Here is a 27,141-nt window from a genome sequence, read left to right on the forward strand (position 1 = left end):
CCTTCCAGGAAAAAGGAAGAACGTTCATAAAGGATGTGGCCCAACAAGGCAGGCATGGGGTGTCCCAGACAAGAATGCCAGCTTTAGCCCAAACGGAACGTGTTCCATGTGGGGCTCTGCGCCAGGGTCCTGTGGGTCTGGCCACAAGGTAGGGAGGTCACACCCAGCTGTCCACACTATCTCTGTGACTCCTTGCTGCTACTTAAAAAAAAAAAAAAAAAATGTTATAAGAAAGAGAAATGTGAGATGCAGTTCACCCAGATACAAAGAATAGAAAACAAAGCAAAGCCTCACCCCTCCCCCGACCCCCTCACCCCTCGGGGACCTCAGACAAGTCTCACAGAGAGTCCAGGAGACAAGGCTGGGCCTGTGGCCACACTCAAGCCCACTCCCCAGCCATCCCCGTGGACTGAGACCCAGGCCCGTCACACACACGGTGGGCTCCCTCCACATGACCTAGAGGCCCTGCCTGGGGTATCCCCAGAACGTGGGGACCAGAAACAGGCAGGGATATAAGAACTGAAAGAGGACAAAAGCAAGAAAGAACATCTCACAGGAGCCACGGCCTTGAACCCATGACCCTGCCCACGCAGCCCTTTCTCCCTGGGAGAAGCCAGTAAGATGCCGTGTCCACAGGGTAGTTTCAGGGACATTCTCCTGGTCCCTGCAGTGCCCACACTGGTGGGACCCTTGTCGCCCGGGCAGCTGAAGTACAGATGTCCGCAGAGATGTGTCACCCAAGCCCACTCCCCCCACCCCCATGCACCCCAGCTTAGCAGGACAGCTTGGGGACAGGCGGCAGCAACTCATGTGTCTCCTGAAGACAGACTCCCTATTGTGGCCTCCAGAGGTGTCTGAAGCTGTCTCCAGATGGTGGGCCGGGAGGGGGCTGTCCTTGGCCTTGGCGGATATGCAGCAGCCCCTCCCCTGCCAGGAGCTCACGGTGACCGGCAACGTCCCCACGAGGCCTTCCATCAGGCTTCGCACGGATGTTTTACAGTTCTAATTTCAGACCGCGGCCTGGCCGTCTGTCACCACCCCTCGGAGAGCCCTCGTCCAACCCAAACGCCATAGGAAGAAGGATTTATTCATAAGGCCTCAGGCCACCGCGCAAATGGACTGAACCAACCCCCAACCCCCGGGTGCATCTGGAATGGGGGGAGGGGGGCGGGCAGGGAGCCATCCTCGCCTCTGGGGCCACAGTCGGCAGGGTTTGGAGAAGGAAGGAGTGAACACGGGTGAGGACAGGACGCTCCGATCAGGCAGGAGGGAGGGGCCTGCCATGAACAGGCCCCTCCCAGTCCCCCTGTGTTCTTCCCTCACGCCGCCCTGTCTCCCTCCACTCAGCTCGGGTCCCCTCAGGAGGCCTTGGCCTCCCCTGGCCCTCCTCATCGGGCACATCTGCACTTCTAGAGGGACTCTGTCAGGCACAGCTGTCCGGGAAGACTTCCAGAACCTTCAGCCCACCTCCAGTTGAAGTTGGTGCCCCATTTGGGTCTTGGATATAGTGAGCCGAACACAGCCCCCCCAAAGTATGTCCACTTGGAACCTCTGAATGTGACCTGATATGGATAAGGGACATTTAGGATATAATTAAAAAGTTCGAGATGAGGGGGTGCCTGGGTGGCTTCGCGGTGAAGCGTCTGCCTTCGTCTCAGGTCATGATCCCATGGTCCCGGGATTGAGCTCTGCATCGGGCTTCCTGCTCAGCGGTGCATGGGCCTTTCCCTCTGCCTGCTGCTCCCCCTCCTTGTGCGCTCGCTCTCTCGCTCTCTCTCTCTCAAATAAATAAATAAAATCTTAAAAAAAAAGAATCTCAAGATGAGATGGTCCTGGAGTGGCGTCAATCCAGTGACAAGTGTCCTTACAAAGAAAAGGAGAGACAGTCCTCAGGGAGGTGGACACTCGAAAATAGATGCAGAGATGGGGGTGACACGTCTCCAAGTCGAGAATGCCAAAGATCACCGGCAAACTCCCAGAAGCCAGGCAAGAGGCCTGGAGCAGAACCAGCCCTGCCTGAGACCCCTGATCTGGGATTCCCGGCCCCAGAGCAGGCAGAGAGCAAACCCTGCGGCTTCCATCCCCAGCCTCTTTGCCACAGCCGCCCCAGCAGGCCAACACTCTGGGTCTCCCACAATCAGACCTCATCAGCATGTCCTGTTCTTTCCTCCTGGAGATGGCAACCTCCTGCGGGCAGGGCCATGAGTGTCCTCTGTCTCTAGTCCCTAGGTAGGACAGGTAGAGAAGCAGCTTGGGTTGGGGGAGGCGGGGAGGTGCTGCATGAGATGTCTTCCCCAGACCTTGGAGACTAGGTTGGATCACGTCCCCCCAAAAGGTCCTAACTCCTGCAACCTGGGAGTGTGGCCTTCTCCGGAAATAGAGGAATTAATCTAATCCAATATGACTAGTGTCCTCACAAAAAGGGGACATCTGGGCACAGACACACACAGAGGGAAGATGTCTGCCCACAGCCAAGGAATGACTGAAGCCACTAGACTCTGGGGGAGAGAGCTAGGAACACTTCTCCCTCTGGGCCCTCGGAGGAAATTGACCTGGCCACACCTTGCCCCGGACCTCCAGCCTCCAGAGCTGGAAGGTGATAAACTTCTGCCATTTAATCACACAGTGGGTCGCAATGCCTTATGGCAGCCTAAGGACACCGACCTAGGCACATACCCATTCTCCAAATGAGAACACAGAGGCTCAGCCCACTGCATGGGACACAGCGGGGAACTGGCAGGGCTGCGGTCTCCATGGGGGGGCCCGCCCTGTCTGACTCCACAGTCCGGTGCCCTTCCCACTGGCCCAGACAGGAGGAAGGAACAGGGGAGGGTCCCGGGGCAGCCGGGTTCTGAAAAGCTGTGTCCCCCCTCCACCCTAGCCGTGTGTACCAGCACAGCAAGCAGGTGAGAGCCCAGCCCTCCATCAATCAGGCCCCCTTCATGGGCGCCAAACTGAATGTTTAAAAAAAAGAGGGAGTTGAGAGGTAAGCTTCGAAAGGACTCCTATAAATCAAAATCAGTCAGCAGAAAATAAATGGAGAACGTTACCCTTCTGTGGAAAATGGCATTTTAACATCCAAGCTGTTTAAAGGATAATGTGTAAGTTAATAGATGGGTCTTGGTAGACATTCCCGCCCCGGCTGAGCTTTGAAAATACTACTTACTTTCCATTTCCAGCCACCCGATCGGCCTTGATCCCACCTGTCACTCCCTCCTAAGTCGCCGTCAGGAAAATTATTAGTGAAATTGCAAGATCCTTATTCATTCATTCATTCGCCCATTCCTAGCTGTTTGGAACAATGCTCTTGCCAGTCTAGTGGGCCGAGCTGGCATTTTTCAGAGCTGGTTGTGGCCGGAAAAGGTCCTGGAAACACGGTCACCTGCGTGCCTCCTCTCTCGACATAGAAAGTGCCTGGGTATCTCCCACAGGAGGTGAAACTGCTGTTCTCGTTTTTTTTAAAACAGAAATTCCCTCCCCTGGGCCCCGACGCCCTGCCCCTCCTCCCCGCCAGCCCCTAGCCCGAGAACCATATGTTCACCACTTCCAAGAATTTCTCTTCGCAAATGGTGCAGACACGTCAGAGCAGAGGGCCCAGAACAAAGGAAAGGCAGGTGGTGGCATGGGAGCCCTTGGCTGCCTTCGGCTGGGAGGCTGAGATGCTGGCCACAGCAGCCCTTGAAGAGGTCCCAGGGCTTTAAGGAGCCAAGACAGGCCACTCACCCCCAAAGGCCTGTCTCTCAGGAAAGCAGTGGGTCTGGTGGGCCAGATACCAGCTTGGAGAGAAGCCACTTGGGGCCCATCTGAGCTCTGCAAAGACTAATTTATCTTCTCAAGAAAACGGGTAGGAGAGACCAACAATGAAATCCAGTCCCCGTTTCTGGAATCCACCCCTCTTAGCCATCTGCGGAGTGAGATGACTTCGGGGGGCCTGAGGCATTTCAGGATTTCATGGGCTACTTCCTCCATAAAAAAAAAATATATATGAACAATTATATTTTATGGTTGCCCTGGTATAGAAAAGAATATATTCATATTATATATCAAAACATTTCCTTGACCTAAAAATTTCTTTTTCTTCTTCTGAGGCTGAAGGAAATTAAAACATTTTTGTGGGTGCCGAAATGTCCTGTAGGCTCTGGCTGGGAGCCCTGAGTCTGCCGGAGACACGGCCCTGTGGCCTCCCCCCAACCCCCCACATCCAGCCCGTTCTCCCTGGCCTTGCCCTGCAGCGCATGCCCCCTGCATGCCAGTCTTGCAGCCCAACCCCCCAAAAGACTCCTTTGCACACTGTTCTCCAAGGCAGACAGGTCCCGATAGTCCTCCCTCACCCAGAATCATGATTCGGACATTTTTTCGGGTAGGGGTCCTCCTGTGAAGAATTCCAGGAAACCCATAACTGTAGAGACAGGCCCATCAGCAGAGTTATCCATGCCATTTTGGGGTTCACAGGCCAGCCTGGGACCCAACCAGTCTATGGGGCCACTGAATTCCTCCCATTCCCCCGGCCAGGCAGAAAGAAATCTACTTCGAGCTCATCCCTGTGCAATTGCCAAGCCTGGGCCCTCCCTGGACAGGCCTGCTCTCGGGGCCTCACTAGGCCATTCAGTGTGGATTCAGCCCAGAGATGTCACTTGGGAACTCCCTTTACAGCCTATGGTAAAGCTACATAGACACATGGTGGTGACGACGCCTGCTCCCAGGCACGAGCTCCATGGGGTCTCCTGCTGCCCAGACCTCCTCGCTGACAGCCAAGACCCACGGACCATCCACCTCCAGCTCTACCCTGCTTTGGGGCTCCGCTCACCTCACTCCTCACCCTAAAATTCCTTCCCCCAACCCCACCCACCCATTCCCCAGGGAACTCAGAGCCCCTCTTATCTCAGACCTTCCCAATGCCTCTGTGTCTTTGACCTTGTACCCCTGACTCCTCATTCATTGGCTGTTTCTCTCCCTGGAGGTTCCTCAAGGGCCAGCTCTGAGCCTGGCGCCCACAGGTCTGGGATGGCGAGGAGCTGGTACAGGGAAGAGGCTCGTCCCCATCCCCACAGCTGACCACATCCCATCTTGCCTCCTCTGATGGCTCACAGCTGGGGTCTGCCCCCCGGCAGTGAAGCCTCCTAGAGATCAAGGACTTGCTTGTCCCACCACCCCAGCACCTAGCACAGAGTAGGTCCTCGGGCTGCACATGGCTGTGGCCAGGTTTTGTGCACTGGAGTCTGGCTGTCACGGTGGAGGTGGGCTGGCCTATGAGCCCACGTGGCTTGGGGCATGGCGTGCTCCTCTGGGGACTCATGTCGCAGTGCAGTGGTCTGCACATCTACCTAGAAGTCCCCACACCAGACACCCTCAGCTGGGCTGGTAGGTCAGTGGCCACCTCATCTACATGGGACCAGGGACCACTGCCCAGTAGTCTACACCCAGTGTCCATCACTCTGGGCCCACCTTTGCCATCTGTACCAAAATCATCCATCAGGAAGCTATGTTACTAAGGTGGGGGGTTTTTTTGTTTTGTTTTGTTTTGTTTTTTTACTAAGGTTTTTTTTTTTAATCAACTCACTGCTTTTACTTAAGCAGAAAATTTCACGTTGCTCTCACGAGCAGAAAGCTAGCATGATGAAAACAGTTCATTCCCTCCTACTGCACAAGCACGCCGTCCACCCAAGACAAGCGCACCCAGGACCCAGGCCTGTCCTCGCTTTGCTAAAGGGAACTACAGAGCTGTCGGAAGCAGCTGCCCCTGCTCAGGCAGTTGTCCTTATTGTCAGTGTGGAAGAGAATGGAAACAAGATGGGGGGAAGAGGGGGTCCCCTCCAGGCCCCGAGGGTCACTGGATGCCTCTGTCCTGGCTCCTCCCTGGAAAAACATCTAGCTTCTCTGAATGCAGAACATCCCACCTCAGCTTCCTCCCCAAGCCCCAACAACAATACGGGAATCCAATGACGGGGAGCTCACTACCTTACAAACGCAGCTCCCACAGAACACGACGCATCAGGGAGATTGCCAAAAGCTCTCAGCCACTTCAGCTTCTGTGAAAAACCAGGCTGACAACAAAACCCAGCCTCTCCCTGTGGATGTTATTTCTATAAAGCCAAAAAGCCATGGGAATACCCAGGCAAGAGCCATAAACTTGGGCAGTGATTCTCCTCAAAGAGAGCGAGGCTTGTGTGGGGCTCAAGTGAAGCCCCAGATCCCAGGTGGTGTTAATCTGTCTTTGACAATGGTGACCATGGCCTCCGCAGACCTTCTCTGGGCTTTCAGACACATAATCAGCCATGATGGCCTTGGCCTTATGGAAACTTGCCCCCTCGGCGGGGTGGGGGGTGGGGGGGTGGGGGGTGGGTGGTCTCCCAATGACATCTTCAGAAACTGCTTCCCTGACCATCCTCAAGGCTTGTGCCCTTCCTAGAAGTGGCCATTGGGTGAAATCTTCGGGGGCCTGGGACAGGTGTACCTGGCCTGGGATAGGTCTCCTAAGCCTGTCCACGGTGGGAAGGCAGGGTGCCGCTGGCAGACTGGAGAAGGACCCGCCTGGAAAGAGGCCCATCGTCACAGCCATGCTGTGGATGTCGGAGATGAAGTTCTTGGAGAAAAGTGCTTTTAAAATAACATTTGGCTATTTCTAGGAAGCAGATTTCTACAGCTGTCCTCGCTGTGTTTTCTAAGTGCAGCCCCATCTCAGGGACCTCGGGCCTTTCCTGGAGGTCTTAGTGGACATCCAATACACAAAGCGACATATTCCCAGGGGGTCCTTTGCCTCTTTCTGAGTCCAAAGACCTCAGGGTGTGAGGGTTCCTCCCCAGTCTAGTTAACCAGCTTGGCAAGCCGCCCATCTGTAAGATGGGACACCAGGAATGCCCCGGCGCGTGCCGGAAAGAGAATGCTCAGTGGGGACCCTGATGCCACGCAGATCTCACCAGTGGATGGCGCAGCCTCTTTCAGACGTCACTGCCAGACTGCAGCACCCCAGCCCGCCAGGCTTTCAGCTTGCATAGTTCCTATAATGGGGCGCGCCCCACCTTCCAAAGCTCCTCTTGCAGGTTTAGCTGAATTATCCCCCTGAGTAGGTCCCAGCTCCGCCCCGCGGGACCATGCAGGCTGGTCTGCTCCCCACGGCCACCCTGCAGACCCAACAGCCGCCCAAAGACCTCTCCTTGCCCAAGGTCATGTCACCCAGCTCCTGCTGACCTTGTACAAACCAATAAAGCAGAGGGATAAACCACAACCTGTGTTAAATTCCTGAAACAATCCTTATTCTCACAGCTAGTCCACGTGGAGAGCTGCCTATTCTCAGATCTGTCCCTCCAACCGGGTACCCTTAGTCACCCTCCCAGTCACAGGGCCCCAGGGGGGGGCAACAGAATTCCACGAAAACCATACACTTCTGTTTACATGGGTGTGGCTGACCCTCCGAGGGCACCAGATGAGACAAAGTCAGGCTGTGTGCACTGCCGGAGAATTAAGCGGGATCAGCCAAGGGGCTCCCCTTTGCTGCCTATCTCAGCCCAAGGGCAGCTAAAAATGCCAAGAATTAGTCTGTGTCCATGGTGGACAATGGGGAAAGAGGAGACACATGACCCTCCCTCTGATACCGTCCCAAAACGAGCTCACGCCCGGGTTGGACAGACCTGGGTTAATTCTCAGCTGCCAGGGACCATCTGAATGGGCAGTGGGCCTGGAGAGCACGCTGGAGACTGACAGCTTGGCAATGCCAGGAGCCAAGCCCAGCTCACAGGTGTTCTCCAGTGGTGGGACACAAGGCACCTCATCAGCTGTTTTACATCATCCGAAGAGACCCCTGCAAGGACAAACATTAGCCGGGAGGGCAGGGATCCCATTTTCTCGCATTTATATTTGATATAAATACACCTGTCGTAAATAAACATGACCCTAGCTTCTTTAAATATTTCGGGGCAGCCTAAGAAATTCTAGCTAAAAGCAGAGGGGGAAATATATATATATATATATATTATATTTTATGTAATACATAAATATATAGATTTTTATTTATATGTACGTTTATATATAAATATATAATGTTATATATAAGTGTGTATATGTATATGAAAACTGGGGTATATTTGTCACTTGTTGGAGAAAAGAAAATGATGGGAGGGCTGGACTTGCGGACCCAAACCATAGCTTCGTTTTTGAAATCTCTGCAAAGATGCTCTCCCCCCAGGGTGACGTCAGTGCATCTCCCTCCGAAGGACAAGAATGGGAATGAACCCGCTGGGACCTGAACATATGGCTGAGCCGTACCTTAAGTACAAGAGACAGAATGCTCCCTTCCCCAGAGTGATGCGTTACAGAGCAGAGCTGTCAAATCAGGCTCCGCGTGCAAACGTCCCGAGCCGATGCAGCTAAGTCACAGGCTCAGCGTGTCACGACCAGCTGCAGCGGAGGACGTTCCACCGTCCCAGGTGCCGGAGCGCCCTGCTGCCAGCACGTTGGGCTGAAAACAGACCCATCTCCATCAACTTGACAGAGACAAAAGGCGTGAATGAAGAGCCCTGCCTGAAATTAACAGTGATGGAAAGTTAATGATGGAGCAAATTTGGCAGAACTATTTCAACACACATCCCGATGCGGTCCCGGCTTTCAGAGGGGATGCCGAAGTGACGAATGTCTGCCGGGCTCCAGCCGAGACCACAGCCGTGCTGCTTCCTGCCAGATTGTCCCTTTCTCCAGAATCAGACCCTTGGCAGGAGGTCCGATCTGTCACCCCCGCCTCCGTCCCCGGTTCAGGGGCTGGGCTAACACATCTGCTTGTCAACATTCAAAGCTCATCTGGGCACCGTTTACTTATAACACTAAGCCTGGGAGCAAAGCTTATGGAGCGAAAGTTTCCATAAACCATAGCAAAGCCATCTAATTCAATCAACAAACACAAAGCATGGGGTGGGGCAGGGGGGGGTGGGCAGGGAGACAAACAATGATCCAAAAAAATACTCATGATATAATATTATGTGAAAAAATACTTGAGATTTTACATACGGCAGGTCCTCCTCCATGCTTCCACATGACACTGAAAATCTGTGTGTCTTTGTTTCCTCCACAAGACCACAGAGCTGCTGAAGTCAATGACCAGGACGCCCACCCACCCTCGGACCCCAGGCTGGGGCAGGGCCAGCCCCCAGTGGGGCGCAGCTAACCCCTGATGAACTAACGTGGCATGTTTCCTGCCATCTCTTCATCGTGACTGTTGAGTTTATACCCACCTATGAACACAGACGTGGACAGATGACAGATACACAGACACGTGCATGAAACTAACCAGATGGAAAGTGTCTGAATGCAGGAACGGTGACCTCTGGGTGCAGTAATGGTTTTCTTTTCTCTTTTGCGCACTTGCCAGGTTTTCTATAATAAGAATGCTTGAGGGTGGGGCAATTCTGTGATCAAAGAGGTCACATTTGTCATAGCTGCACGCAGTATAGAGTTCTGTCCGGATGGGCTTTCAAGGTACGAGACACACACCGCCAGCCATGCTCCATGGAGCTCCTACTACGTGCGAGACTTGTCTCCACGTATTCTTGTGCCGAATCCCGTGATCGCCTAGCTTAGGTGTTTACATCATGGTGCTTATCTGGAACTTTCTAAGCTACGAGCATTCCCCTGGTTTGAGCTCCACAACAAGTCTATGATTCAGGGCAATTACTTTTTCCAGCTGGTGATCAGGGAAGTTAAGGAACTCGCACACAGCTGATCTGTGGCCAACAATGGGAGAAAGGAGCTTGCATGAGACCAGAAGGAGCCAAGTCTACTGAAAACCAGATGCACCTGTTCCTGATCACCCCTTGGGGGACACCCTGTACCTCTCACAGTCACCTATCAGGGTTCTCTGGCGGGCGGATGTCCACGGCAGCATGGCCGATGCAGTCTAGCGTGTGGTTTTTGTGTTTGCTTTTGGTCCAGCTGCTACTCCCACTTCCGCAGTGCTGCCCCAGGCTGGTTCTCTGTGCAAACTCAGGTCATGGGATCTGGCCTCCTGCCCATGCTCACCACTACTGTTCACAAAAACTGGGCACATGTGAGGCAAGGATTCCCACTGGCTGGCCCAGCCAAGCCCTTCCTTCAGAAACCCAGGGGCGGTGTCCTGCTGATGGCTCCATGAGGCCACAAGGATAGGAGATAAGAATGGGAGGGTTTTCATGTCCCGAGATAATGGCCCACACAGCTAGCCTTGGTGTTCCTGGAATTTTCCATGTATCTTCTCGGTAAAACTCTGATATAAATGCCCAAGACCCTTGTTTGATAACTCTGCATCTCCACGCTTGACTCAGGGAGTTAGAAAAGACACAGTTGTCCCATCTGAAGTGGTGTTTCCCCTTGATCAGAGTAGTAAGGTCCTCATCGCCAGGAGTGAGCAAGCAGTAGGCGACGAGCCAGTCAGGATGTTAGAGGGGATCCGTTTCAGCTGGAGCTGGACAAGGGAGCCTCATGGACCCTCAACTCCTCTCATGCACCATGAACTGGCCAACAACTTGCCTTTCCTCATCACTATGCCAGAAGCCCTGATGATGGATGGAGTTAGCCAGATATTTCTTTTTGAGGGTCACTCCCCTCCCAGTCCAGAGCAGGGATTTGTTAATTTGTCCGCAACAAAATCCCAAACATAAAGGCAAGCTCAGGTGGGTTTCCCCAGTTCGAAGCCTTTCCCACCCTTGCATATGGTGCACCCAGGCAGAGAGGCAGGCAGGAGTGTAAGGTGGCTGCAGAGTCAGGGTGACACGGCAGGAATGGAGCCTGTGTTCCCATCAGACACATGACACAGAGCTGCAGGGACCGTTTCTGAAGACTTCCTACAAATGTGTGGTCTTCTCAGTGAGTAGGGGCCTCAGCCTTTGACAGCCACCGAGATGCCGGCCTTGGCCTCATTGGGCCCCGGGTCATGCATGGTCAGAGTGAATTTGGCCAGAGGGTGTGAGTGGAGGGGTAGAAAGTGGGCAGGTCGAGCCACTCCCTCTGGAAAACCAATGCCCAGGGCTCCGGGAGCCATGCCCAGGGCTCACATGGCACCCGATTTCCATTGCGGTTGGAGAAATCCGGGTGAAATGAGTTTGCCACCCAGACCTGGAGTCCAGCAAGGGCTCCACTGTCCTCTGCTTTTCTCTCTCCTTCCTTTCTTGTTTGGGTTAAGATTATTTCCACATCATGGTCTTAATGAACTAACTCCATCCTTCTTCCAAGGGAGACCCCTTATCTCTTTCCACTCCTTTAAAATTAATCACTAATTAATCAATTAATCATCAGTCATGGTGTTTTTAACAAACACCTGCCAAGAAACAAGAAGCAAAGCAAACCTGAATCTCAACCCCTACCTCACACCATAGACAAAACCCAGCTCACAATGGGCCCCAGACCTAAATGTAAACTCTAAAACTCTAACAGTTCTAGAACAAGACAGGGAAGAAAAATCACTGTGACTTCTGGTCAAAATTCTTAGCTAAGACACAAATGCATGGGCCATAAAAAAATACGTAAGTATAAATTGGACTTCACGAATATTAAAAATTTACACCCAAAGGACACTGTTAAGAAACAGAAAAGACAAATTATAGATGGGAGAAAATGCTTGCAAAACACACATCTGACAAAAGATCTGAATCCAAGACATAAAAAGGGCTCTAAAAATTTGATCTTATGAAGACAAACACTGCAACAGAAAATAGCCAAAAATGTCAAACATTTGCTCTACTAAAGAAAAGATACGGGTGGCAAGAAGCCCATGAAAGGATGCTCAAAAATGTCAAACATTTGCTCTACTAAAGAAAAGATATGGGTGGCAAGAAGCCCATGAAAGGATGCTTGATATCCTTAGTCATTAGGGAAATGAAAATTAAATCACAAAGATATAGATCAGCATGCTGGTGAGGTGGCTAAAATTTCAAAGTTGACAATACCAAGCGTTGGCAAGGATGTGGAGCAACTGGAACTCTGGCCCTTCGGTGGAAGGAATGCAAAATGACACAACTACTTTGGAAACAATTTGCTTACAAAGTGTAAATACGCTATCATAAGATCTTCCCCCTCCTTGGCATCTATCCAAGAGAAATGTAAACACATGCATGTCCCCCAAAGACAACGCACCCACAGTCACACTCCCTGGGGAAATGACACGTACCCAATCATCACCACGAGCACACATGGCTGGAACGCAGGACAGAAAGTCATCACAGTGACAGAAGAAGCCAGAAGGGCACTAGGGGCAGATACGGCACAGACGTTCTCCCAGCCTGGGCCCCTGGAGGCCAGAGCAGGGGTTCCCAAACAGCAGGCATTTGGCATCTGGTGACTTCTGGTACTTTGTTGATTGCCACTCTTGGCATCTGGCGGGATGAGCTCAAGGGAGCTGCTGAACACCTTACAGGGCACGGGCTGACCCCGGAACAGTCACAACAGCAAAATGATGAGGTACAAACTGTCAACAATGGCCAAGATTGAGAAACACCACCACTCGCCCACCCTGTCCCCCTGGCTAAGGTGTAGCATGGCTTCTTAAGAGGAAGGGTGATGGTTCACTCAGCAGCTGTCTTATGGAACATGCCTGTGTCTCTCCCTGTGCTAGGCTCTGTCTGCTTGGCCCCCAGCCCTGCAAAGTGGGCTTTATTTTAAAGATGAGGGGACAGAGGCTCAGACCCTGCTGCCCCCACTCATCCAAGGATGGGCAGCTACCAAGCAACTAGCCAGGACCAGAACCCACAGCAAGCAGGAGACAGCCACCCACTCTCCATGGATCTCCCCCTCCCCCCCGCCGGGGGGACTGTATGCAGCTCATCTGAGCAGCTCGGTTTATCCACAGTGATTAAAATCTACAGCTCCAGAGCCCAAGGCACACAACAGAGATTCCAAATGCCCAGCACCGCATCTCTGGGTACAGTGGCTCCTCTGTGAGCGTGGCCGTCCTCAGGCCCTGGGGAAAAGGAAATATCCAGGCACCAACTCAATTCATTTTCCCCCCCATCAGATAATAAATGAATAGAGTCCTATCAAGACAGCGGAATCTAGAAGCCGAACAAGGCAGAGTGCAAGACCTAAGTATGAAATAATGAATTTATAATCCCACTGAAGAGCAGTCGGAGTGGGAAATTGACATTGCCATGGAAACCAGGGAAGTGTGGTGAGGCTCTCAAGGAGGACTTGGTGGGGCATGTCCGATGTGCTCCATGAAGGGAACAGAGAGCATCTGGTCTGGATATGGGGCACAGGCAGGCCTCCAAGATGGGACCCTGACTGCCTCGGCTTCCGGGCAGTGCCTTCTCACTGGGTGGGGCAGAGGAGGGACAGGCAGCCCCTTCAGGCCCAGGATGGGGACCCCTGCACACTCGGAATCTACAGTTGGCACGCACATGGGTTCAGGCTCCCACATACCTCCATAGAAACACAGGGAAGAGTCCAAGGGGAACTCTGCAGATTTTTGGGCAAACAGCCCAGGCCCCAACTCTGCATGAAACACCCCACAAACACTCAGCAGGTACCCGGCTCCTACTTGTGCAGGAAAAAACCCTGTCCCTGCCCTCCAGGAGCCCTCAGAGACAGGAGGGAGAGAGACAGGACCGAATCCTATGCCAGGAGGCCAAGTGGAGACCCAGCAGGGTCCCAGCGGAGGCCCAGCCGTATGCAGGGCAGGAACTGGAGGACACCAGGCTTTATCCAGAAGGGCCCACAGACACATGGTGATGACAGGTAACCCTTTTGCCTTTTGGAAAAGTTTTGCTAGTTCTGAGGTGTCATTTTTCAATCATAAATTAGTCAACCACACTGCCAAGGACCCTGATTTTAAGTAGTTTTGCTCAAGTTGTCAGTGGTAGGCTCAGCTTTGTTACAACTAATTGTTGAGAATCCTAACGACAGAGATCCGAGGCGGACAGGGTCTGTCCTCTGCCTCCCCCACCACATGTCGTGCCAGCCCACACATGCAGACAAGGCAGCCCAGGGGCCCATCATCCCTCTTTCTTCTCCCAAGAAATACACCTGCTGAATTCTGAGCATGCCCAGGCCCTTCGGGGGCCATGAACAGAGCTCTGGCTGGATGTCGGGGTCTCGCATGTTAGAAGTTGTGCCCCTCCCAGGCACCATGGCCCCCCGCCCTTCCCAGGGGCTGAAGGGACGACCTGAAAGGAGGTCTCCCCGACCCTGTATATCCTGGGTGCCCATACAGGCTGGTGACACAGCAATCCCCACACTTTGGGGGGTTATTGGTATTGTTATGATTATCCTAACTTCAAAGATGAGGAAACAGGCCCAGAGAGGGGGTTTAACTTACCCAAGGTCACACAGCTCCCGTACTTCCTTGCCTCCTAGAGGAGAGGGGGCAGAGCTGTGGGGAGGGGGCAATAGTGCAGGGGTCCCAGCCGGGTGGAAGCATGTGTAAACCCCCAGAGTGTGCAAGTGCTGATGGGAGCAAGGAGCTGAGGGGCTGCCCAGCAGAGTGGACACTAGCAGAAGGCTGCAGGGTCGCTGCTAAGATCCATGGGGCAGAAACTGCAAAGCAAACTGGGCAAGAAGGAGGGCAGAGGGCAGACATCCCAGGGGCTGAGAAGCCACAGCAAAGGGGGCGCTGGAGGGGAGGTGGGAGGTGTGGGGACCCGACCTTCAAACACTCTCCCCAAGCCAAGCCCAAGCTCCAGGGTCCCATCCCTCCACCCAAAGTCTCCACCCCCCAGAACATCTAAATAGATCTTGAAGTCATACCCCACCTCCTCCCCCTACTGCCTTTTGAGTTCAGCAAACAAATGCAGCTCTCTATGCCTCAGTTTCCCTATCTGTGAACCGAAGCAGCTCTGAGGAATGGAGGCGGACTTAGGACAGACAGCCCAGAGCGAGCATTTCCTTAAGTATCACTTTCCATTATGTACTTGGCCAATTTCACATTTACGAGCTGCTTTCAGCAACCGCCTGGGGTCACTTTTCAAACCCCCTGGGAAACATGGCTTGACCCATCATTATGAAGCCAGGAGTCCTCAATAGGGCAGACTTCCTAGAGAGTGCACCCAAGGGTGTGAGCAGGACTGAGCCCAGAAGATAAGTCCAACCCCCGCCCCCCCAGGAGGCCCGGGCTCTGCTTTAGGAAAGGGCACCCATCCCCCACCGACAAGTAAGCCGGGACACACAATCCAGCAGGGGGCGGGGGGTGGGGGGCAGAGTGATGGCTCCAGCTCGCAAGCCCTTTGTAGAAAGAAGGCTTCTGCCATATTTAAGCAGCTCTCCGTCTCTGAAAGTCTTCCCGCAGCCCAGAGCACAGGATTTAGGGCCAAAGGCAGTTCAGTCATTCAGAGGCAAAGCTGAAAATCCAGCTGACACACAGCCTGGGCTTTGTGGGAAGGCGGCAGGCGGGGCGTCTGTCACCAGCTTGCACCCTGGAGCTGGGATTTGGGGTGAGGTTTGGCTCCCTGCCAAAGCCTTCATTATGCTTGAAGAATGCTCTTTTCAAATTGTCTCTTTTTGTTTTCCCACTCCCCCAAATTTATGTAAAAATAAACTGCGTGAATTCAATGCACACTTTCAGGGCCCCTAATGAGCAATTTCCTAGCGAGTGTCAGAGCCCAGGGTCAGAGTCGGCACCCATCAGAGCCAGTGGCTCGCAGCTGTTTGGCCTGAGCTGGGGCGTGCTCTGAGGACACACCCTGTCCACTGTCCCTGTGACAGCCACCCCAGCAAGAGTCATCATTCAATCCTCCCGACAACCCCTAGCACCAATCATTCCCATTTCACAGAGGAGGAACTTGAGGCTCAGAGAGGTTCGGGAACTGGCACAACCTCACACAGCTCATAAGTGGCAGAGCAAAAACTCGACCCTGTTGGACTCCAACACTGCTTGACAGTAAATTTGATAGTTCTCCATTCTGGTCACAGTGCTCTGGATACAATGACGATTGTTGCCACCCTTCTTCAAGTATGACCTCACCTGAACAATATTCAAGGTATATTCAGGTCCTTGCAAAGTCTACAGATGTAGACTTTGGATATAGATCTGGATGTAGATCTAATAACTCTATGAATGTAGCCTGAGGTGGTAGTGTCATTGCGGGGACTATGTTGCATGGTTCCCCATGGGGAGCTCATACTCCTTGGAGACCCTGGGGTCCTCCTAACATCCTGCTGCTGCTAGGAAAGAGGCTCCTGGGTCAGCTGGTTTGGGAACCTCGATGCTTAAGTTACATCTATCCCTGTCAGATTCCTTCTGTGACTTGGGTCCTGCTCCTGGGTCAGCTGGTTTGGGAACCTCGATGCTTAAGTTACATCTATCCCTGTCAGATTCCTTCTGTGACTTGGGTCCTTCTGGCCAGGTCAGACCCTGCAGCTGACCTGCCCACAGACTCGAGCCAGGTCCTCCCCTCACCATCCAAGGGCCTGGGTCATGGTGTCCCCAACTCTACAAATGGATTCTGGGGCTCCCCCGAGTGGCTGCCCAACCACAGCCAGTAAATGCTGGGAGAACTCAGGAATGAAGAAGGCATGCTTTCATCCAACCATGAAATCCTGAGCGTGAGCTATGTGCCCGGCTCTGTGCTGGGGACACAGCAGGAAACAAACCAGCTCTCCACCTGGGGAGCTGGCCTTCTCCCCCCTCTCCGCCCCGGGGAGCCGCCCCTTCCTGGCTGGGGGGCAGGAAACATGCTCAGTTGGCGATCACACAGCCCAGCACTGGTGGCAAACTGTGGATGGTGCCCACAGGGCATGGACAGTGTCTCAGAGACAGGAAGGGAGGGGAGGGGGGAGGGGAGAGAGGGAAGGGAGGGGGAGAGGGGGAAAAGAGGGGGAGGAGGGGGGAGAGGTGGAAGATGGGAGGGGGGAGGGGGGAGGAGGGACGAGGGGAGGGAAGGGGAGAAGGGAGGAAGGAAAGGAGGGAGCAGAAGGAGGGGAGTGGAGAGAGAAGAAAGGAGAGGAGCAGAAGCCAAGGAGAAAAAGAAGCAATGGAAGGCTCCCGCCTTTCCACATCACAGGCTGGAAGAAGCCCAGGAGGAGGAGGGGTGCGAGGGTGCGGGGATGTTCAGAGGCAACCCGCCCAGCCCCACCTTCTGCCTCTGTCTCAGGCACAGACTCGGGTGTCCTGCTGATGAATATCACTGTGACAAACAAAAAACAAGGGACAGAGAGCCCACTCTTTGTACCTATGGAGCCGGACCATAGGGTACCCGGCTGCCAGTCCCGGGCTTGTCTGATCTAGGGGCAGGAGCGGTAGGGACAGCCCTGGAAGTGGCACCTCTTGTCCCCGCCAAGTAGGGGGTGGCTGTGCATTCACATGACACTCTGCAAAGCCGGGGACAGGCTTCTGTCCTGGAGAACCCTAGCACAACCATCCACCAGCCCCCGCGGCAGGTGTGACTGTAAATAGCAGGTACGTCGGGCTCCTACGGGTGCACAGCTGCCCTGGAACCTGGGCTTCTGATCACTGCCCCAGGAGGCCTGGAGTCCCACGCTGACCGCCACGCACCAAGGGTGGGCTGTGGCAGGGGAACCCTGCTCGTCTGGTTTATAAATCATGGCTCTGTTCTAGATCCTTTTCAAAGAAATGGTTATGGGCCTTGAAAACATCTCAAAGCCACTGTCCACCCACCATGTCCATGACAGAACGGCTGATGGCACTGGACGGATATCCCAGACCCAGCCTTGGCTGTCCTGCCATCCACCCAGGTGCCCCAAACTAGAACTTAGGGGTCCTCTGACAGCCACCGACCCCCAGCCACCCCCAGGCCCCAGTCCCTGCCAAATCCCATGGTTGCCTGACTCCCCCACACCCTCCCATCTCCCCCTCCCCGGGCTGTGCTCAACCTGCCCCTTAGGGCTGCCACAGAAGTACCTCTGGGCACCGGGAGGGCCCTGGAGGCTGTGTCTGCCTGAGCAGCAAGGCCAAGTCTGCAGTCATTAGCATTCAACCTGTTCCTCCTTTCTTCCTTAGGCATTGTGTGAAGGTCAGTTTCATAAAAGCTGTCCAGCCGCCAGCAGCGGGGCCCAGCACCCGGATGCCCCGGCAGCCCCCTCTCTCCACACGGAGACATCTCCTATTGTTTTGCATTCTGGCAAGCAGGTTCTATTTTTTTCTTTTATAAAATAACGTTGTTCATAATCGCTGGTCCCCAGGATTGTCATATGAGAGGCAGGCCTGCTGCCATCGAGGCCTTCAGGGGGCGGTCCCTGCTCTGCCCACCACTGTTCCCAACCCTGCTGCCCCTGTGCTCAGGGGCGGGTAGAGGGGTGGGGAGCGCGACTAATCTGGGCAACAGGTGTGGGCTGGTGCTGAGCCCAGAGTAGATCCCACAGCCTCACCTGCTGCTTCCTGGGTAGGGGCGGCCCAGGTCGGGGAGGGTGAATGGCCCTCAGAGACACGGACTAGAACTCATTTACTGTAGCTGTGCTGACAGCATCTCCGTGAGGGATCTCTCAGGCCATCCACAACTTACAAACTTGCTTGGCCATCCATGGTGCGCACGGCCCTAATGAAGTTATCTCCAAAGTATGTATCATGTGTTCACCAAGAAAACGACACCACTGATGGGGAATCTGGGGTAAAGTGGGGCGGGCTGCAGGCCCTCGGAGGGTCTGATGAAACCCCGAAGAAGGAAGGAAGGGAGGGGGCCTTTTCGAGAGCCCGGGTCATGGAGCACTAGGCTGGGACCTCCAGAGGGGACTCAGGCAAAGAGAAACTGGGATGGGGTCAAGATCCGCTCATCTCCAAACTAGAGGGCACTTAACATCTGTGGGAGTAAGAGATGCATGAAAAAGGGACCAGGAGAGTACGGGGAGCAACTCAGCCTGGCACCAAGGTCTTCCAGCAGGAAGAGGAAATGGAAAGAAAGGACTCTGGAGAACTTCGGCCTCAGGGACAAGGGACTCAGCTCACCTCACCTGGACAGCATGGAACAACCACGGCGAGCCACGTCAGGAAGAAGGGGATGCGGCTCCTGGGACAGAACACTTGTCTGTGAGCCTCACGTCTCCAGACTCACTAAAGGCTCACCGTTCAACCGGAGGTAGATGCTGTTGGACCCACTTCACAGATGAGGAAACTGAGCCTCTGGGCTCTCGGTCCAAAGTTAGGAGCTCTGAGAGTCTGACTGGCTTGTGTATGGTCCTGTGGGCTGCCACACCCTTCCAGAGAGGTTGGGGGGCTGCCAGAGGCCCAGAGAGGAAAAAGGTCCCCAATTTTTAAAACGAAGAGGACACATCGGAATCCAGAAAGAACAATCTCTTGAGCTTGGCATTAATTCCCAGAAAAACAACAGAATGAGTTTAAAGCAGGGATTTTGAGCTGCTCGGGCACAAATACAGCTTCTCCAAGAACAAACCGTGCCCTCTGAGGCATGTCAGAGGACCATGGGCTGAGTGGCCATCAGCGTCCATGGTATCAGATGCCCTGGGGACCACAGTACCTGCACACGGCCTGAGCTGTGGCCCCTGAGGCTCAGATCTGTTTCCAAGGCTCTGCCGTCTTTGTCTACCATGTGGCACCTCGCTGAGACGAGTTCCCAAAAAATCTATCAAGCCCAGCACTGCCTTCAAGGGAAGAAGCAGGAGGATATGCCGGCAGGTTAACAAGACAGATTCCCTGTGCTATTCCTCGTGGACTCCTGGTCATGTGGCCCAGGGGGCCCTTGAGCTGCTGCCTGGCGGGCAGAGACAAGACCCAAAGTTAAGAGAGCCCGGTGACGTGGCAGAGAGGGGCTGGAAGCCACACACACTGGAGGTCACCGCCTCCCCCATACCGCCGCTGCCTGGCCTTGTTCACCCGCTTACTCAGCCCCCGACCACCCACGAGCTGGGTGACCTTGAGGAAACCGCTCAACCTCTCTGAGCCTCCAATTCTGCACCTTCAAACAGCCATGACAGCATCACTAAGGATGGAGTCCCGAGCACTCTAGGCCCTTGAGGATTTTTAATCTCCTTTTTCTTTCTTCTATTTTTATAACCCACGAGTAGTTCGTGAAATGCAGGCTGGCTGTTAGGCTCCAGAGGGGAGTGTCAGGTCCTGATCCTGATGGCTGCCAACCCACAGAGCCCCACGGGTGCCTGACCCCCAGCCCCACGATATCAAGGCTGGCGAGTCTTTGCCGAAATTTTTGCTAGCCTATCAGTGTCCCATTGTTTTATACCTTCCACTCAATGGCAAAGTAGCCGGAGTCCCTCCCACAGGGCTGCAGACAGTCCCCTGAGCAAAGGGCCAGCTGCTGCGTCCCTCCGATATGGCAGCTTGTACCAGCCACAGACACAGGGCCCTCCAGGACGTGGGACAGCTCTTCATGACAGAGGCCCCCACCATGCCATCCCCACAGGCCACAGGCCACAGGCTATCCATCAGGCCTCGGGGGCTAACAGAGGGCCTGTATCTAGTACCCGAGAGGGAACTCAGTAACCCACCCATCCAGGCAGGTCCAAGCCACAGCTGATCCCCCAGGATACTACCAACCGGTCATGGGGTCAGCCAAAGGCCAGGGATGTGAGACAGTGTCAGTCATCTACCAGTCTGAGAGATCACTCCCTGGGGCATCCTGGAGGGCTAATGTGCCCAAAGCCATGGCCATGCTGGAGTCAGGGAGGCAATAGACCTGCTCCCCTGGGCCTAGTCAGACAGCGCCTACAGGACCTTCAGGGCTGGGCTGGCCCTCTGCAAGAGTCTGGGGGAAGGTGCGGGCCAGGAAGGGGCAGCCAAGGCCAGCCAGCCTCCACACTGTCCTGGGGAAAGGACACAGGTAGCCCTGGAGGACGCCCCCAGCCTGGCTGGAACTGAAAAGGGGAGCCCTCCTGGGATGGCTCGGCCTCCCAGGGGAAGGAGCGCTGCAAGGGACCGACCAGGAGAAAGGGCTGGAATCCTTTCCCTGCTGCCGTCCTGCTGTGAAACGTGAACCCTGTCATCTCACCTCTCGGAGCCTGGTCCCCACCCACAAAGTGGAAATCAAAATGACGATGCAAAAAAAAAAAAAAAAATGCCTCCCTTTCTGCCAGGCAAACAGGCAGCAGGCCCATGGTGGTTCATGTCCAGTCAGTAGTAAGAATATTAAAAAGGTAATTAACCACCTCATGGGGCATTCGTTATAAACTAACGCCCATAATCGTTTCAATATGCTGGCTGTTTGGGGTACACTCTCCAAATGACAGCCACCGGGACTCACGCTCTGCTTGCTGGCCCTGTGTCCAGCCACATCCATGATAGCAGGCCCCCCCCCCACAAGCCCACCCTCCGTGCCTGTCCCTCCCTCCCCTCCTGCAGCACACTTAGGGACACGGTCTTGACCTTGGAAGAGCTGCTCTTGGCCCAGGAGGGCCCCTGGGGGGACCTGGCTGTGTATTACTCCAGTTAAAGCACTATTTATTCTCAATCCCGTTGACCCGATTTTAATCCCAGCTACGTTAATGCCTACAGCCACCAAATGGAATACATTCCGTGGAAAAGTAAATTCATTCATGCAGAATGATGCCCTAACAGCCACCAGCAAAGGTCGGAGAGGAAACTCATTCTCTGGCAGCTCCCTAGCTCTCCGGCACGGGCCTCGAGGAGCTCGACGGGTCCTTCTGATGCGGGAGCACCGATGAGGGCCCTAGCCTGGGTATTTTTAGATCGTGCCTCGGCCCCTCCATACCCAAAGCCAATTAAACAAACAGCGGCATCACCGAGCACATTGCCCAAGCAGTGTTTTCCTAAATTTAAATTACCGGGCACAGATAATTTAAATTTAGGCACAGCCTGGGATCTGTGAGCGCCAGCAACAGTCAGATAAAATAGGTCCGTGGAAAAGCCACCACTCATGCATTTGCCACAGGGGACTCTTCCGTGGGGCATCCTAAGCCCGAGCCTGGCTCCCAGCTTTTCCATCCCACCCGGGGCACCGGGCACGCTGCTGTTGGTCCGCTCACTGAGCCCTGGTAATGAAGGATCCCGGCCTGTTGAGAGGGGTAACCCCTTTATGGGGATGCCGAGAAGACTGCCAGAGAACAAGACCAAGTCCTTGGTCAGCTGCATGTGTGGGCACACCACTCCTGGATGCGCCCCCACCCCTCCCCTGCCCAGTGCTTAAGCCTACTAAGTCCTCAGCCAAAGACCCAGCTAAGCCACCTCCTGTCTCCTGAGTTCAGGAAAGCCCCTCCAGGTCCCTGCATCTCAGACGCAGCCTCCTTGACCCCTACACCCAAGCCACCTGCCTCGAGGGATCGTGACAACAGAGCCAAGACAGAGATGCACCTGTTTTTTTGTTCTGTGCACCTGAGGCATTTTCCAGACGGTCTTCAGACAGCACCGAGCCCTTCGACATCCAGACGATACGCCCCGAGTCCATTCCCTGGTAGGGGCATCGTATGAGGCTAATGATAGGATAACCAGGGAGGGTCTATTTTGAATATTTTGTCCCCAACGACGCAGCAGCCACATGCATCAAACAGAAACTAAGAGCAATGGGAGGAGATGCAAAAAAAATGTCCTACTTGTGGCTCCTGATAGATGATAAGACAGGAAAATACAGAAGAACCCAAAAGACCCAAACAGTAATGCTACAAACACACCACCAACTTGTAACTTAAAGCACAAAAAGCCATATTTGGGGCCATGAAGACAACCTTGATGTGTTTTGAAATTTCCTTTTAGAAAAATTCATTTCGCCATCCTTGAGCTGCTCGCTCCCCTCTGCAGGCAGCCAGGCTGAGCTTTACACTTGATTCTCTGCAGACAAGATCGGGGTGGAGGGGGTGGGCGGTGCTCTGGAAGGGAAAGTCCTCGCAGACTGGTCGAAAGGCTTCACACGTCAAAGCAGACACTTCAAAATTAAAATGAAAGTCAATCCCAAGAAGAGGAAGAACACAGCCTAAGGAGCTTACTGGGGGAAGGGAATCCTGGCCAAGCCATTGCTCTGTGCCTCAGTCTTCTCATCTGTGTGCTGGGACCAATCAGAACCGTAATGATAATCACGATTCATCTGCAAAATGGGGTTAAGGGCCATACGAGTTTCAACCCAGGGGGCTACGGCAAGGATTGGAGATACCGCCTGTCAGGGGCCGGTGTGATTGGGCAAGTGCTTCCTAAATGCCAGTCAGGAACCCCACTTCGTTAACCAGCTCACACTGACCCAGGCTATCACCATCCCCGCCTGGCAGACCTGAACTGCACATATGTTACGAAAACTCGTCTCGGGAGCTCTCCTGGAGACAACACATTCCACCCCAGTGAGCGCTGGTGGATTTTCTCTCTAACCTGCCCAGGGAATCCCAGCCTGTTCGAGCTCCTCCTTGGGAGCGGGGGAACCCAATGAACCATGGGGCTCCCTCGGTACAGAAGGACTCGGGGTGGGAACACACAGAACCCCAAGGGGCTCACCTGGAAAGCATTCCCAACCAGAGGAACCCTGCACGCCACCAACCGTCTTCACCTGAAGCCATGTCTGCAGAAAGCACCAGAACGCCAAGGCCCCCCCCCCCACCCACAGAGGGACAGCAAGCCCAAGAGAGGGCCCGCAGGGCACGGGATTTCAAGGCCTCCACCTCCTCCCCAGTCGGGCCTCCACCTAAGTGGCCAAAATCCAACGTCTCCTCACAAACCTGCTATTTTCCACCCAGTGGAGCTGTACTATCTTGCCTTATCTTCCTAAAAACTGGAGTCTCTTGAAGAGCTAAGTCACCTTGAAAGGACGAAATTATCACTCAATTAGCATGGGTGAGATTAGAGATTATCCGCACTCTAGGTGTGTAATTAGCATGTCCTCAAATTCAGTTCCTTAGCCAACGTCCCACCCCCGGAACTTGGCAGGAACCAGCCGGGCTCTGATCCACATCAAGGACGCTCTGAGCCAACGCAACTGCTTGCTAAAGTTTGAGGCCAACTTCCAGGATATGTGAGTCTGTTATCTGCTCTCTCCCCACTTGACCCAATCCAAATTTTCATGGCTAGGATTAGGAACCAATCGTTGGGCCAATATAACATAACGTTATACAGTTTTTAATTAGGCTTTTCAAATTAAAGAGCAAAGGCTGAGCCCTGAACCAGGTTTCACCTGGCACTCTCCCAAGTCCCAGGGACGGGCAAAGCAGAGAGGCACAGCTGGAAAGGCCCCCCTATTTCCACTCCCATGGAGGACACAGGCTGATGCCCAAGGTCATGGGCAGAAGGAGCTCGGCCACAAGCTCTGGGACGGCCACTGCTCCAGCCCGGAGTCTGCAGTAAAGGGAGGGAGGGACTGGGTCCAGGGCCCCTTGCCTCTGTGACGGGGCTCAGAACGCCTTCTGAGCTCGCTGGGAAGATCAGATGAGGCAATGGATATAAAACACCTGGCCTGTGTCAGGGTAGAGCAGGGGGCTGGCCAGGCACCTCCAGAAGGAACCAGAGCCAATCAGTGGACAAACCTGGAGGCATCTTCTGAAATCCCAGGATCATTCATTCATGGAGACACTCACTCACTTCCACAGTCCCTGACAATGGCGCTCTGTGCAGGGCAGACAGCATCCCTCCCCTTGTGGCTCTGTCATCCTAGTGTGCAAAGAGGGGGCTGCCAGGCACGTGTGTGTCCCCCCACCATCCATATAGCGAAGCCCTGCACCCCAACTGTGAGGGTATCAGGAGGTGGGGCCTTTGGGAGGAGGCTGGACTTAGGTGAGGTTGTAAAGGCAGGGCCCAGGGGACAGGATGAGCATCCTTATGAGAAGGGGAAGACAAAGCTCTCTCCCTGGGAGGAGGAGAAGCTGTGTGAGAATTGAGCACGCACCAGAAGGTAGCTGCTCGCAGGCCCGGAGGAGGGAAATCTGCCAACACCTTCATCTCTGTCTTCCCGCCTCCAGCACCATGAGAAATAAATGTCTGCTGTTTAAGCCCCAGGACTCTGTGATATTTGTCACAGCAACCTGAACAGACTAAGATGGGGGCCTCACAGAAAACAAACCAAATAAACGAGCAATATGTCCTGTGTCCAACAGTGATAAGCCGTGGGAGGAAATACAATAAACGGGAGTTCTGCTGGGCGAGTGGCCCCGAGGGCCAGCAGGCAGGCCTGCTTTGGGATGTCTGATAAGAGAGGCGTTTTCTGCAGAGGTGACAGTCAAGACCTAGAAGCCAGCCCCATTAGGACTAGTTCTGCACACAAGAAAGTCAGTGCAAAGGCCCTGAGGCAGCTTAGGTAGCTCATGGACAGGAAGAAGGCCAAAGTGGCTAGAGTCAAGAAACCAGGGAAGGGTAGAAAAAAGTGCTGTCAGGCAGTGGGTGAAGCAAGGAGGGATCCCAGGGAAGGACGCTAACTCTAACCCTAACTGCTCAGCTTGGGAGCCCTGAACCCTTGGATTTCTTGTTCTCTCCCAGGCGAGAACTGACCAGGAGCAAAGATATGCTAGGCATTCACAAAAGGTCATTTTCTTTTCTCCTGGACTGACCACAAGACCAAATTTCCAATCTCCCTTGAAGTCAAGTTGAGCCCTGGGGTAGAAAGGACAGGATGGTGGCTTTCCTGGGCTTTGGAGTTCCTAGTTTCAACGTTCAGCCAGCAGTTCCCTGAGCTCTGAGGGCACAGTCCTGGGTCTCATAGCTGCCAGCCCGTTGATACTTCACTCCCTTGTTTCAAACCTCCACGGGCCTGTGCTGGTCACCTCCCACCCAGCAGTGAACCTCCTGACACAGATCATGTAGCAAAATTATTGATCCAAAGATGTTCCAAGACAGCCCTAAGCCGGAGGGATGTATCCTGAGGTCGGGGGCGGGGTGGGGGTGGGGTTGTAGCATGAAAGGGTTAACTGGAAGGTCAGTCTCGGGATGGGGAAGTGAGGAGGGTCTTTTGGGCCTGTCTCCTGGAGCCCCAGCTCCAATTCCTCCAACCCAGCCCAGGGTTTCTTCCCAATTCCAGAATGACGCAAACAAATAAAAACATCATTAGCCGGACGGAGAAATAGAACAGATTGAATGTTGTCAGTAAAGTGGGGGTTGTTTTTCCCCTGTGTGTGTTTGTGTTTCTCTAATCACTTGATACTGTTTGGAAACACAAGAGGAGATTTGGGTAAACAAAGCATCGATAAAAGCCGCATCACATTTGAGGAACACAGAGAGGCTCCAAACATGGGCCAATTCCCGCGGACACAGGAGATCGGTGCTGACCCATTCACGAGATCAAATCGGTTCTCGCCTCTACTTTGGAGCTGAGCTTTGCCACACCGGTACCAGGTCCCACAGGCTGCAAGTACCCAGCCCCCAGGCTTCAGTGCCGGTGCCGTGTCTGACCCCCGAGGACCTTCAGCTGCAAGCTCACTCGCACTGCAACCCACCTCAGGTCTGCTTTCTTATTTAATTGCTTGTTCCCTCCCTGCTCCAGTTGTTAAAAATGACCTTGGTGCCCCTGCGGAGGTTACTCTACTGGAAATCAGGTTTTGTTTTATCGTGGGTGAGATGTCGGAGGCTTACCCTCCAATCGAGACAATGTGTGTGGCCTCTGGCCGCCTCCCCGAGCCCCGGGCAGCTGGGCTTTCCCCGCTCGGCTGCCCAGCCCAGACCAGCCACCACAGACTGGGACAAGGGGGCACACCAGCTTTTGTCTTCTGTGCCCCAGGGACTCTTAACACAAGACTGTGTGGGATCAGGGCTTTGCCCAAGGTCACTGCAATGTCACAGTACAGGGGTTGTGCACAGGATAAAACAGAACCTGGGTCTTCGGTTCATGCCACTGATGGGGCCCAAAGCCAGAACCGAGAGCCATGGTCTCAGCTGGAAGGAGGAGCTGTGGACACACAAAACTGTACATTCCAGAAATGGACAGAGAAGGCCAGGGTTCAGGTAAGACCTGTGTGCACAGCAGGGAGAGGGGCTCCTTCCCAGCCACTGTAATAATGATCAGCTTCTCTGGGTTTTAAATATTGATCTTTGAAATCACGAAGCTTCCCTCACAAAGACCCTCATGAGACACCGGGACCCCTGCTAATAAAAAATTCACTACCTGACATTCAGCTAAAATGGCAGAAGGGGTCAGACTTTACTGCCCAAAGCAGAAGAACCAGCAAGCGCACCTCATCCCCACCGCACCCAGCCAGCCTGTCCCACAGGCACCCCCAGTCTCAGTGCATGGGGAAAATGGCCCAGCTGGGCTGCCTCCCAAAGTCGTCCCAGGGACTGGTCTCACCAGTACGATCTGGTCGGGTGAGGACATCACAGGGTGGTGCCTAGACAGGAAATCTGGAATGGAACGG

General features: G+C 54.0%; 1 protein-coding gene across 5 annotated transcripts in view; it reads right to left on the bottom strand.

Moving 5' to 3' along the window:
- Window positions 1–27,141, bottom strand: part of SORCS2 (sortilin related VPS10 domain containing receptor 2) — a 424,965-nt gene that overhangs the window by 264,430 nt on the left and 133,394 nt on the right. The window contains exon 1 of one of the 5 annotated variants that reach the window (XM_032333744.1): window positions 23,527–23,734. The exons of 2 other annotated variants lie outside the window; for them this stretch is intronic. The gene's annotated coding sequence lies outside the window, so the exon portion shown is untranslated. Of the gene's footprint in view, window positions 1–3,441; window positions 3,447–23,305; window positions 23,345–23,526; window positions 23,735–27,141 lie in introns of those variants that run through there. 2 more of the 5 variants (XM_032333745.1, XM_032333743.1) reach the window with 2 other exon arrangements.

This window comes from Mustela erminea, chromosome 2 (genome assembly GCF_009829155.1).
Source record: "Mustela erminea isolate mMusErm1 chromosome 2, mMusErm1.Pri, whole genome shotgun sequence".
NCBI lineage: Eukaryota > Metazoa > Chordata > Mammalia > Carnivora > Mustelidae > Mustela > Mustela erminea.